Source organism: Taudactylus pleione, unplaced genomic scaffold, assembly GCF_031769625.1.
Source record: "Taudactylus pleione unplaced genomic scaffold, aTauple2 ptg000156l, whole genome shotgun sequence".
Classification (NCBI taxonomy): domain Eukaryota; kingdom Metazoa; phylum Chordata; class Amphibia; order Anura; family Myobatrachidae; genus Taudactylus; species Taudactylus pleione.
Window position 1 is genome coordinate 21,617,303 of NW_028284558.1, and position 15,771 is coordinate 21,633,073.

At 46.4% G+C, this 15,771-nt stretch overlaps 1 protein-coding gene across 1 annotated transcript in view; it reads left to right on the plus strand.

Moving 5' to 3' along the window:
* Positions 1-674: 674 nt before the first annotated feature.
* The window catches only part of ARHGAP15 (Rho GTPase activating protein 15), a 724,185-nt gene continuing 709,088 nt past the window's right edge, over positions 675-15,771 (plus strand). Inside the window, exon 1 of the mRNA XM_088474917.1 lies at positions 675-857. The gene's annotated coding sequence lies outside the window, so the exon portion shown is untranslated. The remainder of the gene's footprint in view (positions 858-15,771) is intronic.

Sequence of the window (15,771 nt, forward strand, 5' to 3'; positions counted from 1 at the left end):
GGAAACTTTATTTTACCACATTGAAGTGACCGACACAGTGATGCCACTGGTTCCTTATACATTGTCTGTAGACCAGTGGTTCTTAAACTGGGTGCCGTGGCACTCTGGGGTGTCGCGGGGCTCTCACAGGGGTGACACAGGTTGATGGTCCAGGACCAATTCAAATTATTTATGGTCAATGTGATAAGCAAAACCAGTGCTGTTGGGTTCCAATCATAAAATATGTGGATAAATGAAACCCTGTCCACCACCACATAACTGACCCTAAGAATGACAGGTAAGCACAAAACATAATTTAATATTTTTTTCTGAATTTCTCAATAAGAAACTTTTGGTTTAGCCCTGTCGTGAAAAGAATGCTGCTACTCTAGGGTGCCGTGTTTCAAGAAGTTTGGAAACCATTGCTGTAGACTCATGAATATTCATGTCACTGCTTCCTAGTGAATTAATAAGCTGCATTCTCATGAGTATATGACATACTTTACTAAGATGTTTATAACAAGTGTACTTTTTTATTTTATACTATATTTCATAAAAATATCTGTTTATGTAACTTTGGTTTATTATTATTTAATAACATTTCTTTATATAGTACTTGCATATTTCATTGTGATTTTAGCCAAAATTGTATTAAATATAATGTGTTTCCCCAGTAACAGTAGACCATCTGGATATATTTGCAAAAGCTGAAAGATTTAATTCTGGAGCCACCGAGTCCTACCGGCCCCCCAGTCCAGGTCCTGGACCAGTGGGAGGTATATGAAGATATTTCTGGAAGAAAATTCTATATCAACATCATTAGTAAGGAAAGATCCTGGAAACCTCCAAGGTCAATCCCTGCAAAGAATGATACAAAGGTACGTGGACATTATGGTTTGTCTGATACTCTCAGCCATGTATGATAGCTATTGCAGGGACCCCTTACATCTACATTTTTAAAATATGTATAAATGGTCTATTGGAATGAGGGGATCCAGAAGAGCATATATTGTTACTCCTGTCCAGAGATCGAAGATCACCATTTCCCACTGGTCGAGTGTGAGGACCACAGTCCACTGCATTAAGTCTGGTGACCAGAGTACCTTTAGTAGGCCCTCTCAGCAGTCCTAGTTGCATTCTGACTGCCAAGCAGTGGCGGCTTCAGGGATGGAGCTGTAGCAGAGTCCAAAATTCAAATATGGAAGCCACACCAACTGCCAGTGAGTCCCAGCCATCAATGTGTGGCAGCGTTTGAAATGACAGTTGGTGTGGCTCCCTTGTTTGAATTTTGGACTGCACTGCAGTCCCACCTCTGGAGCCACCACTGCTCCCAAGTCTGAAAGTGCCCTTGCAATATAGCTCCAAACCTTCTAGACCTGAATTTGTCTCTTCTAGATCTAGAGATAACATACCCATGCCCAGATTTAGAGGTGCCAGAACCTAGAGGGGGCTGAACTCACTTGCATCTCGCTTTACATGGACATGGGACAAACACATCCCCAGCACCATTGTAAATGTAAAGGTATCTACTCTAGGCAGACCCTTCTATGTAGAAAAAACTGGTCAAGAGGGCTGTGGTCTTTAACCCTTCTTAGGGGTGCTGTGAAGAGGGTGCAGTTTACAAAGTACACTAGCCAAGCCTGGGAGGGGTCCCAGGATAGCCCATACAGTAGCTATTCCTTCAAGATTGTGTGGCCATACTGCCTCCAGCAATATGCAGGATTGATATGCACAATACAACATGGGCACACCCCCATGTGCTTGGCCATGCCCCCTTGTACCACAGCCCAGAACTTTTCATGGCAGCTTGGTAACTACAACCCTATTTAAACAAAATAATTTAAGCATTGGCAGCCCATGTACTGTATAATGTCTAACATCTCTCATTACAATATAGTAGTGTACTGTATGCATTTAAATTGACAGCTCCTACAAGACTTGTATGAGCCAATATCTATCATTACCACTAAAATCCCCTTATTGCCTATCCCGGCTGTATTCCAGCTGATAAAGACATCCACTTTCATCCATGCATTACATGTATGTGTCATGTAAAATGTAGACTATCCCAATGTCCCCTTCCTCTCTTATTTTAAAGTATATGAGGCATAAGCAAGGAGTATTTTAGGAGTGAGAGATGCTTTGTATATGGACTACCTTGTAGTACCACGTAGGTGAACTTAGTGAGTGTGTTTTGAGAGTTGTGTCCCAACTGTCATCTTAATTGTTAACTGTGCTCTGAAAGAAGCTATTCAGCTGCTGCTGTTCTGCACGGAATCGGAATGAAATCACAGCAGTCAGGATGCCTGCTGTCAATATACCGACAGCGGCACCATGAAGCTCAGAATCCCGACAAGGGGCCGGTAAGTATGGTAACCCCCCAACCCTAACACTAACCCTCCCCGTTAGTGCCTAAATTTAACCCTCCCCTCTTGGTGCCTAAACCTAACCCTCCCCCTTAGTGCCTAACCCTAAACCCCACCAGTAGTGCCTAACCCTAATCCACCCCCGGGGTACCTAGCCCTAACCTCCCCCTCCCTTTGCCTAACCCTAACACCCCCGTGACGCCTAAACCTAACCCTAAACCGTGACTAAGATCTAACTAGCCCCGCTATATATGGGATTCCAGCGTCAGCATCTCCACTACAGTCGGTATTCCGATGCACTGGGATTTTGTTAGCCGGGATGCTGGCTGTAGGTATAATAACTACATCCTGTTCTGCACATATCCAAGTAGTCTGCATGGTTATTCAGCACAGATAGTGTAATGGTTAGCATTATTGCCTAAACAGCACTGAGGTCTTGGGTTCATTTCCTGTTACAGCCCTAACTGTGTGGAGTTTGTATATTCTCCTCAGGTTTTCTCTGGGTACTCTGGTTTCCGCCCACAATCCAAATATATACTGGTAGGTTAATTGGCAAATTGGCTACTAACAAAAATAAACCCTATTGTGTATGTGGATGGTAGGGAAAACTTGGAGAGAGATAAAATTGTAAGAGATAAAGGGCCTGATTCACTAACGATTGCAACTTTGATTACGCACGCAATCGGGTGATTGTTGCGTTCTGTGCATGCATATGCATCGGGTCTGTGATTGCAGTGACTACGCAGACCTATCGCAGAGTGATTGACAGGAAGTGCTGTTTGTGGGAGGTGACGGGGGGTGGCATGTCAGTGCGTTCGAATGCTGTTACAGGGGGGGTGCATAAGCTTGAGTACTCACAGCGTGCGATGAAGTTAGCAAAGTAAGGTCAGAGCTTGTGCAAGTGTGCATGAGTCCGAGATGGTACTCGATGTCAGGGCCGGACTGGGACTAAAAATAGGCCCTGGCATTTAAAGAACACACAGGCCCACCTCACGTCAGCATCTGGCTCCTGGCAAAGACACAGTGGCGGGCTGGGCCGGGGGGCAGGGTGCCATGTGCCCCCCGGGCTGCAGCGTCATGCGGGCCGCGGGCAGTCTGTGTCACTGTGACACAGACTGCACCGCATGTGTAGCGCTGACCGGACAGAGTCCGGTCAGCGCTACACAGCACAAACACACAGCCACCGGAGTCGGCAGCTGTGTGTTTGCTGTAATCAGCAGCCGCTGAGAGTCTCAGCGGCTGCCACTGCTCCCACTGCGGGAGCCATCTTCCGGCTCCCGCAGTGGGTAATGGGAGAGCCGTCGTCATGACGATGTCTCTCCCATAATGCAAAGCGGCCAGAGGAGCCGGTGGAAGCGTCGGGACCAGGAGCGGGGGTTTCAGGTAAGTGTTTTTTTTATTTTTTTTTTATTAAGTCTCTCTCTACTGGGGGGGAGGCTACTGGGGGCACTACTAGGGGGGGATTACTATGGGGGCACTACCAGGGGAGGGATTTCTATGGTGGCGCTACTAGGGGGGGGATTACTACTGGGGGCACTACCAGGGGGGTGGATTACTACTGGGGGCTATACAAGGGGGGGGACTACTACTACTGGGGGCACTACAAGGGGGGGACTACTACTACTGGGGGAACTACAAGGGGGGACTACTACTACTACTGGGGGCACTACAAGGGGGGGCTACTACTGAGGGCACTACAAGGGGAGGGACTACTACTAGGGGCACTACATAGGGGGAGGGGACTACCACTGGAGGCACTGCGAGGGACCACTGCTGGGGGCTCTATATAAAGGGCAATACTGGGGGTACTGCATAGGGGGAGACTACAACTGGGGCCACTATTTAAGGGACATTGCATAAGGGTTACCACTATTGGGGGCACTGCATGGGGGGGTGGACTACTACTGGGGGCACTGCATAGGGGGTACCACTATTGGGGCACTATATATGGGGCTTACTACTGGGGGCACAAGGGGCACTGAACAGGGGGGACCACTACTGGGGGCACAAGGGTCACTGCATGGGGGGGATCACTACTGGGGGCACTACTGGAGGCCTGCATAAGGGTGTTATCTCCTGTGGCACACGGGGGCACTGCATATGGGCACTACGACAGGGGGCTGCCCCGTATCTTTATTTTTACCTTACATTAATCCCATATGGACCCGCCTTCTCCCTGAAACACTTGAGGGGGGGCGGCGCCGTAGCACGCACGTTCTTCGGGAACCCTGGCTACACGCTACTCCTCTGCCAGGGCCGCCTGCATGCATTTGCCCCACAGGCTAAAAGTTGCCAGCCAGCCCCTGTATAGACACCTCCCCTTACTATTCCCGACTCCTCCAACTTCATAGTCTATTCTCTTACCAATATAATTGATATTAGAACAACATACAAGTACACATCGTTCTCTGTATTAAAAATGTAATACCTACAACAGAGCTTACCCTTCAGGGGATTCAAACATGTGCCATAGTCAGACATTACTGGTATAGGTCACACATAGAGAAAAGGGAAGGCATTTTCCTAAATGACCAATCCCCTAGCTTAGCAGTTGTTCAGGATTAGATCGTGTTCACTGTAGGAAATTTTTAGGGCAGGGGTGCTGAACGCAGAGGACACATCTCTGCACACCAAAGCAGAGCTGTAACTACACATTTTAACAAAACAGCGCTTGTGCCGCAATCCACAGGTGAAGCAGGTGTGCTCTCACTGGAAAGGCGCGTAACCACATAATAGTACCCCCAATTCAAATTATGCCACACAGTAGTGCCTCTTAGTCACATTATTATCATGCTCTATTTCTATGGCAACCATATGTGTTCTGCAGCACCTTACAAAGTACATAAACAAATAAGTGAAAAAGAAACCAGTGACTTACAGTAAAACAGAATACAGAACAAGTATATACTGCATTAGCGATCATAACGCTCAAGATAAGCAGCAGAGAGTCAGCAATCACGTTACATCACACAGTAGTGCCCCATAGTTAGGTAATGTCACACAGTAGTGTCCCTTCATCACATTACACCACACGGTAGTGTCCCTTCGTCAAACTACACTGCACAGTAGTGTCCCTTATTCACGTTACGTCACACAGTAGTGTCCCTTTTTCACGTTAGGTCAGTGTCCCTTTTTCACGTTACGTCACACAGTAGTGTCCCTTATTCACATTACACCACACAGTAGAGCCCAATCACATTATGCCACCCAGAGCCCATTCATGTTATGCCACACAGTAGTAGTGCCCCTTATACATTATGCCATGCAGTAGTAGTGTCCCTTATACATTATGCTACACAGTAATGCCCCTTATATATTATGACACACACAATAATGCCCTTAAAACATATTATGCAACTCACAGTAATACCCTGGCATCTGCAGATGGCGTCTGTCAGCAGATCATGAGGTGTCCAAAGAGGCATCCAGTCCATTCAGCCAGCTTCTCGCCCGCGTCGCGCTTTTCATCCATCAGCCGGCTGCGTCTTGACATCACCGCGGCCGCACGTGACACTCCAGTGACTCCATCAGGTCCTCAGCATGGTGCCACCGGGCAATCCTGCAGGCAGCTCACAGAAGCTGTCAAAATGCTGTACAGCCATTCCTCCCAGATTACTTCCGGGCCCAGCCCCCACCACGCATCTCATAGCCAGCCACATCACTAAGTAATGACGTGGACAAGGGCCGGATTAAGACTTGTGGGTGCCCCGGGGCAACTAAGTTGTGGGGGGCCCGGTCAATAAAATTGCCAGGGAGAAGGGAGAGAGAGAAAGAGAGGGAGTGGCCAGGCACTGCTAGCTTGCACAGAGCAACCCACCCACCACACCAAGGGGAATTAAAATTGTGCACACTCACTTTGACAATGTGACTGCACACACGATTCACTGGGGTCTCTGCTGCAGACTCAGATGGCTTCCGTCTCTCAGCTGGCAACTCATGGAATCCCAAAATGGTATCCAGGTCCAGTCCCCTCAGGGTTGCTGCTATTTATAAGTTGGAGAAAGGACCTCTGCGGCGTAGACACCACGTGACCGATGCAGGAGGCCGGACAGCTCCTGCGTTACCATCCACTAGGGCATAGAGAGGGAATAAATATCTGTGGCGAGCACAGCGAGCCACCGTGCCTGAAGCGTGGCGAGCGTAGCGAGACCGCGAGGGGACACTTTTGGTCCCCCATTAGCATCCCCGCCCCTCCCCCTTTCAGGCCAAGTCACGTGGGTGTGACGTCACAGGGCCATCAGCCCTGTATAGTCTAGTCCTAACCGTCCACTCAGGCTTCCCGCCCACGCAGCGCTTTTTTATCCCTGAGTGCCTCATGATGTCAGTGGGGCCTCCGTTTGGCAAGCCATCCCCCCGAACCGCCTACTAAATGGGGCGAGCTGTCAATCAACATCGAAAGCAGCCCCTTTTGGATGCGAGCACCGGAGCGAGTGATTTCTCGCTTGCTCCGGGGCTCGCGCACGCCATGTGTGTTAACTGCCTAACAATTGACCCGCTTGCGAGCACATAGCGCTTGCGAGCACATAGCGCTTGCGAGCGGGTCTGAATCAGGCTCTAAGTTAGCAATGGAGGGTGTGTAACTAAAGAGACTGAGGAGATAAAAAGCCTGCGTTCTGTAGGTATTAGTTTCGTTTATGCAGATACATGGTCATAATGTTGGTGGGGCATTCTAAACATTGTGCTTGAACAAGACAAGTTCTTCCTCAATGTATTCAATCCCCAGGTTAGGGCCGAGACTTGAGTTCTACATAATGTCTTTCTTACCAACTGATACAGATCTTAAGAGATACAAAAGCTCCTTGCAAGCAGGCTGTCAGCTCAATTGGCTCATGATACAATGACATCTCCTGCCTCAGTTTCTCCAATAATATGCTGCTGCCAGGAAAAAAAACTGGCCTTTCCCAAGAGACCCATTGGTTATGAGACCCATTGGTGATGAAGATAAATAAACTCAGCTTACCAGAGTGAAACAACATTATGGCATCTGGTCAGGCTTAAACAAATTGCGCAATCTGATACAGTAAGAACCAATAGAATAGCGGAGGATTATTTTAAAGACAATGTACAAATTAGTATGTCACACAATATTTATAAATATATATATATATATATATTAGGGGTGTGCACCGGCCACTTTTCGTGTTTTGTGTTTTGGTTTTGGATCTGGATCGTTCTTCGTGTTTTGGATCTGGATTGGTTTTGCCAAAACCACCCTTCCGTGTTTTGGGTTCTGGGTTTTGTGTTTTGGATCTGTATTTTTTTGAAAAAAAGCATAAAAACAGCTAAAATCACAGAATTTGTAGGTTTTTCTGCTCCTATGCTATTATTAACCTCAATAACCTTAATTTCCACTCATTTCCAGTCTATTCTGAATACCTCACACCTCACAATAGTGTTTTTATGTCCAAAAGGTTGCACCGAGGTAGCTGGATGACTATGCTAAGCGACACGAGTGGGCGGCACAAACACGTGACCCATCTAGGCGTGAAACTGCAGTGGCAGACAGGATGGCATTGAAAAACTAGGCCCCAAACTGTACATAATGCAAAGAAAAAAAAGAGGTGCAAGATGGAATTGTCCTTGGGCCCTCCCACCCACCCTTATGTTGTATAAACAGGACATGCACACTTTAACAAACCAATCATTTCAGCGCCAGGGTCTGCCACACAACTGTGGCTGAAATGATTGGTTCGTTTGGGCCCCCACAAAACAAGCTGGCAATTAATCTGTCCCTGCACAAACTGGTTCTACGGAGGCAAGATGTCATCCTCATCCTCCTCATCCACCGATTCCTCACCCTCTTCAGTGTTGTGTACATCCTCATCCTCACAGAGTATTAATTCGTCCCTGCTGGAACCACAGGTCCCTCTGTACGTTCTGGAGGCTGGTCTCCCTGGAAGAGTTGATAATTAATTTTATGAACATCATCTTCTCCACATTTTGTGGAAGCAACCTCCTACGCCTTTCGCTGACAAGGTTCCCGGCTGCACTAAACACTTTTTCGGAGTACACACTGGAGGGGGGGCAACTCAGGTAAAATAGAGCCAGTTTGTACAGGGACCTCCAAATTGCTTCTTTTTCCTGCCAGTACAGGTACGGACTGTCTGACATGCCTACTTGGATGCTGTCACCGATGTAATCCTTTAACAGACAGACGCACGCTTGTCGCTGCTGCTTTGAGGATTCAAGTGCGGCTACAGCCCACACAATTCACAAAGACAGAAAAAAAAAAAGAATATTTTTATTGTTTGTGGAGCACACTTTGAGGGTTACACCACCCTTTAACAGACAGACGCACGCTTGTCGCTGCTGCTTTGAGGATGCAAGTGCGGCTACAGCCCACACAATTCACAAAGACAGAAAAAAGAAGAATATTTTTATTGTTTGTGTAGCACACTTTGAGGGTGTCACCACCCTTTAACAGACAGACGCACGCTTGTCGCTGCTGCTTTAAGGATGCAGGTGCGGCTACAGCCCACACATTTCACAAAGACCGAAAAAAAAAGAACAATATTTTAATTGTTTGTGTAGCACACTTTGAGGGTGTCACCACCCTTTAACAGACAGACGCACGCTTGTCGCTGCTGCTTTAAGGATGCAGGTGCGGCTACAGCCCACACAATTCACAAAGACAGAAAAAAGAAGAATATTTTTATTGTTTGTGTAGCACACTTTGAGGGTGTCACCACCCTTTAACAGACAGACGCACGCTTGTCGCTGCTGCTTTGAGGATGCAAGTGCGGCTACATCGCACACAAGTCACAAACACATTAAAAAAATAGTTTTTTATTTTTTGGAGCACTTTGAGAGTTACACCACCCTTTAACAGACAGACGCATGCTTGTCGCTGCTGCTTTAAGGATGCAGGTGCGGCTACAGCCCACACATTTCACAAAGACCGAAAAAAAAAGAACAATATTTTAATTGCTTGTGTAGAACACTTTGAGGGTGTCACCACCCTTTAACAGACAGACGCACGCTTGTCGCTGCTGCTTTAAGGATGCAGGTGTGGCTACAGCCCACACATTTCACAAAGACCGAAAAAAAAAGAACAATATTTTAATTGTTTGTGTAGCACACTTTGAGGGTGTCACCACCCTTTAACAGACAGACGCACGCTTGTCGCTGCTGCTTTAAGGATGCAGGTGCGGCTACAGCCCACACAATTCACAAAGACAGAAAAAAGAAGAATATTTTTATTGTTTGTGTAGCACACTTTGAGGGTGTCACCACCCTTTAACAGACAGACGCACGCTTGTCGCTGCTGCTTTGAGGATGCAAGTGCGGCTACATCGCACACAAGTCACAAACACATTAAAAAAATAGTTTTTTATTTTTTGGAGCACTTTGAGAGTTACACCACCCTTTAACAGACAGACGCACGCTTGTCGCTGCTGCTTTAAGGATGCAGGTGCGGCTACAGCCCACACAATTCACAAAGACAGAAAAAAGAAGAAGAATATTTTTATTGTTTGTGTAGCACACTTTGAGGGTGTCACCACCCTTTAACAGACAGACGCACGCTTGTCGCTGCTGCTTTGAGGATGCAAGTGCGGCTACATCGCACACAAGTCACAAACACATTAAAAAAATAGTTTTTTATTTTTTGGAGCACTTTGAGAGTTACACCACCCTTTAACAGACAGACGCACGCTTGTCGCTGCTGCTTTAAGGATGCAGGTGCGGCTACAGCCCACACAATTCACAAAGACAGAAAAAAGAAGAAGAATATTTTTATTGTTTGTGTAGCACACTTTGAGGGTGTCACCACCCTTTAACAGACAGACGCACGCTTGTCGCTGCTGCTTTGAGGATGCAGGTGGAATCTAGACAGGATTTGGAAATGAGGACACACTACCTCCATCAATTGTCTAAATCCCACTGCACTAATGTCGGATACCGGACGCACGTCTAACACCAACATAGCAGTCAAGGCCTCAGTTATACGTTTTGCTTCAGGATGACTGCTGTCGTACTTCATCCTCATCGCTAGGGACTGTTGGAGGGTCAATTGTTTAGTAAAAGTAGTGATGTTCCTACTTCCTCTCTGGGATGATGAACAACTCCCAGCAGCAGCAACAGCACTAGGAGGAAGTGGTTCTTGATCTTTCCCTATTTTATTTTTATCGGAGAAAGTTTGGTCCTCCATTTATGTTATATTGATATATATACATGCGGCTAAAGCGCACACAAACACAGAAAATATTTTTTTATTTTTGCTGGAGAGTAGTGCACTTTGTGGGTTACACCACCCTTTAAGAAATGAGCCAGCCGGCTCTTTACTTATGGGACACAGGCGCACGCTTGGCGCTGCTCCTTTGTTGATGCACGAGCAGCCACAGTGCACACAAGTCACAAACACTGAAAATATATATTTTTTTGGTTTGGAGTGTACTTTGGGGGTTACAGAACCCTTTAATGGTCAAGCCAGCCGGCCCTTTACTTATGACACAGGCGCACGCTTGGCACTACTTTGTTGATGCACGTGCGGCTACTGCGCACACAATTCACAATCACAGAAAATAAATTTTTTTTTGGTTTGGACTGGAGTGTACTTTCGGGGGTTACAGCACCCTTTAACGGTCTAGCCAGCCGGCCCTTTACTTATGACACAGGCGCACGCTTGGCACTACTTTGTTGATGCACGTGCGGCTACTGCGCACACAATTCACAAACACAGAAAATAATTTTTTTTTTGGTTTGGACTGGAGTGTACTTTGGGGGTTACAGCACCCTTTAACGGTCAAGCCAGCCGGCCCTTTACTTATGACACAATCGCACGCTTGGCACTACTTTGTTGATGCACGTGCGGCTACTGCGCACACAATTCACAAACACAGAAAATAATTTTTTTTTTGGTTTGGACTGGACTGTACTTTCGGGGGTTACAGCACCCTTAACGGTCAAGCCAGCCGGCCCTTTACTTATGACACAGGCGCACGCTTGGCACTACTTTGTTGATGCACATGCGGCTACTGCGCACACAATTCACAAACACAGAAAATCATTTTTTTTTTGGTTTGGACTGGAGTGTACTTTGGGGGTTACAGCACCCTTTAACAGTCAAGCCAGCCGGCCCTTTACTTATGACACAGGCGCACGCTTGGCACTACTTTGTTGATGCACGTGCGGCTACTGCGCACACAATTCACAAACACAGAAAATAATTTTTTTTTTGGTTTGGACTGGAGTGTACTTTCGGGGGTTACAGCACCCTTAACGGTCAAGCCAGCCGGCCCTTTACTTATGACACAGGCGCACGCTTGGCACTACTTTGTTGATGCACGTGCGGCTACTGCGCACACAATTCACAAACACAGAAAATAATTTTTTTTTTGGTATGGACTGGAGTGTACTTTCGGGGGTTACAGCACCCTTAACGGTCAAGCCAGCCGGCCCTTTACTTATGACACAGGCGCACGCTTGGCACTACTTTGTTGATGCACGTGCGGCTACTGCGCACACAATTCACAAACACAGAAAATATATTATTTTTTTAGCACTTGGGGGGAGCACCCCTGATGGACAGAGCACCCCCTGGACAACACTACAGCACCCCTTTAGGACTGGGACACTGCACAGGACTTTGGAGTGGACACAGCCCCTATGGAGAACTGACTGCACAACACAGTCCAGCCAGCCCCTATGGACTTTGAAGTAGTGGACACAGCCCCTATTAACAACAGCAGCACAGCACAACACAGCCAGCCCCTATGGACTTTGAAGTAGTGGACAACAGCAGCACTACACTACACTACACTACACAGCCCTAACTCCCACCCTCCCTCTTCACTGTCCACAGCCGAGTGAGAAAATGGCGCCGACGCGGGTACCTTATATAGGATCCAAAACCCGCGAGACTCGGAAGGCGGGATGATGACGTTTTGCCTCGATTTCAGATCCGAGTCAGGCGGGAAAAGTCGAGCCTGATTCGGATCGGACTCGGATCGGGGGGGCTCGGGGGGGTTCGGATTTCAGAAATCCGAACCCGCTCACCCCTAATATATATATATATATATATATATGTATACACACATCAGCCATAACATTAAAGCTACCTACTTAATATTGTGTAGGTCTACACAAGACCTCTGATAGTGTCCTGTGGTATCTGGTACCAAGACATTAGCAGCAGTTCCTTTAAATCCTGCAAAGTTGCAGTTGGAGCCTTACTAGCTCGGACCTGTTTTCCCAGCACATTCCACAGATGCTCGGTTGGATTGAGATCTGGGGAATTTGGAGTAAACACCTTTAATTATTTGTCATGTTCCTGAAACCACTCCTGACAAAATTTTTGCAGTGTGGCAGGGTGCATTATCCTGCTGAAAGAGGCCACTGCCAGTAGGTCATTGCATGTAGGATTGGTGTCAAAGTAATATTCACATGGATGCCAGGACCCAAGGTTTCCCAGCAGAACATTGCCCAGCGCATCAAACTGTCTTCGCCGGCTTGCCTTCTTCCCATAATGGATCATAGTGCCATGTCTTGCCCAGGTAAACGACATGCTCCCGGCTGTCCATATGATGTACTGTAAGAGAACACGCAATTCATCAGACCAGGCCACCTTCTTCCATAGCTCTATGGTCCAGTTCTGACACTCACTTACCCATTGTAGGTGCCTTCGACGGTGGACAGGGGTCAGCATGGGCACTCTGACTGCTCTGCGGCTACGCAGCAAGCTGCAATGCACTGTGTTCTGACACCTCTCTGTAATAACTAGCATTCATTTTTTCAGCAATTTGCGCTACAGTAGCTCCTTTGTGGGATAGGACCGGACAGGCAAGCCTTGTTCCCTACACACAACAATGAGTCTTGGCTGTCTATGACCCTGTCGTTGGTTCGCCGGTTGTCCTTCTTTGGACCACTTTTGATGGGTACTAACCACTGCATACAAGACCTGACATTTTGGAGATGCTCCAACCCAGTCATCTAGCCATCACAATTAGGCCCTTGTCAAAGTCACTCAGATCCTTACACTTGTCCATTTTTCCTGCTTCCAACACATCAACTTCAAGAACTGAGTGTTCAATGTTATTCACTTCACCTGTCAGTGGTTTTAATGTTATGGCTGATGGGTATATATTGGCAGTCCTACAGATGGCAGCACTGCATTATGAGTCAGTGAATTGCATGGCATCTGGGTTTAGTGAACCTTGCTGTTGCTTTTGTGTCACACTCTGAAAACTACAAGCGACACATAAGTAATTCAGGAAGGAAATTAACAAAGTTCAACCATGTGTGCAGGAAAGTATGTTCAGCAAGGTACAGTATGCTAGATTTTGTAATGGCTCTAATATCAGCACATATGGAAAAATATAACAGCACATATGGGACTATATAAAATTGCCATGTTTTTGGACAAGCACAATTGTTTTTTATTTTTCAGTAAACCATATGAACACCAGTTATTCAATTCTACAATACGTTTTATTTTCCAAATAGTTATTTCTAAGAAAAACCTGTGCATACTGTTATAAAGTTATGGATGAACACTGGAGCAAAAACCATGCATTCATTTTCTATATTTTTCTATATTTTACAAAAACAAGGGGTGGAGCATTATTAGTTTACATTTTTTTTTATACATGGCCAGCCTTCCATATTAAGGAACGTGGGAATAACAAGCAGGTGTAGCCACGGCTGTCCAATGACAAGCGGCACATAACGTCTACAATCCTTATTTATATCAATTTGTTTGAACATTCTCTTGACTTTATGGTACTACAGATTAATTCTGCCATTTTAATAGCTGTTATCCATCTATATGTCATATGAGTGGCACCGTATAGGTGGGAGTTTTTCCCCCCTTTAAATTGATATTTGACACATCACATCATGCCATACATTTCAATGGCTTATGATGCGTTAACTGTCAGTTTACTAAATCTTTTTATATTAATAGGTTTTTATGAGATAAGAAGGGTTTTACAACTTTTATCCAAGTGTTATTAAGTTACAATAAATACTAACAAATATATGTAGGTCATCAATTTTTAATCCCAATATTGGGACCAATGCAAAGTTGAATACAAGTCTATCTGTGAAGTGTATCTTGTGTGTCTTTGCACTGCTCATAGAACCAAGTGTACGCAACTGCGGGCGATGCTACTTGGGCGCATCTCTATTTGTGAATAAATATGTGTAACTGGGCTATAATGGGGCATTCTTATGCAGGTTAAATTCAGAGAGGGCCTGTCAATGGGATTATGCATACCTGCCAACATACCTGCTTACAGGGCCTCAGGACACTGTGGGAGTGCTGAATGCACATGCATGTAAAATGGATGTGCTCATTATAACAGAGGTTCTGGCAAGCCTGTCCTTAAGGTCCACTAGCAGTTTATGTTATAGTAGCTGGAGTACAGGTGTGTTCATTACTGACTAGCACTAAGGTAGTTTTAACTATTTCCCTTGTGATTCTGTGAGGAGACCTGGAGAACACAAACAGTTAGTGGCCCCTGAGCTTCGGTCCATACTGTCCTGTGTTGGCCCAGCCTCTAAACACGTGACATCATAACATTATGTGTAGGGGACGGGACCACGGTCTCTAGGTACTGTAGTAGAGCATTGCCTAGAGCATCCTTAGCAGCTACACAGGCTGCAAGGTGCCTGTCCAAGGTGTCCCTTAGACCCTCCAGCTGGCTCTGCAGTGCACCCTGCAAGCCACATGTAGGTGCCATGCAGTAGTGCTGCCCCCAGGGCCCTGTGCGAAAGCACTGCTCACACACCCCCAGTTATGGCCCTGCCACTGAAGACCAGATTTAAATATGAATATGAAACATAGTATAAAGCAAATCACTTATGCTGAGCATACACTATACTGTACGATTATCTGGTTGATCCTAGAAGCTCAATAAATACGGCATCTACAGTATTCAATTTGCCGTCAGTCTTGAGAAAGTCTCAGTTGCCAAGGAAATTAAACATGTTGACCTTTGCAATCCTGCCCCACAGTTTACACCAGTATGCATCTGCTCTGAGTACTCGCCTGATTGCGGCTCCACCGCCCATCACAGTCATACTTTTCTGGCTACCTGTTTAGATATGGACACGATGCCAGGAATGAGGTTATTCTTTTGGTTTTAGTGGACATGCTGCCGGGCTTGAGGTTATTCTTTTGGTTTAAGACTGTCTTGCTAGTACAAATTTACAGAGGAAACTGGATACCCCTCTAATTCTGTCCACACACTTCTATCTGCAACTGACTGGATAAACATAGTGCTACTTTTGGGAACCATTGTCAGATACACCGCCTCTCAGGGGCGTATTAAGAGAGGAAGGGGCCCGTGTTCACTCCCCGCCTTGGGTCCCCTGCTCTCTCTCTGGCGGCCGCCGTGCACTGACATCTTCCGTATACTCTGGGTACCAGTCTATGCCTGGAGTCTACTGCGCATGTGTAGGTTACCGGGAAAATGGTGCGGCAGCT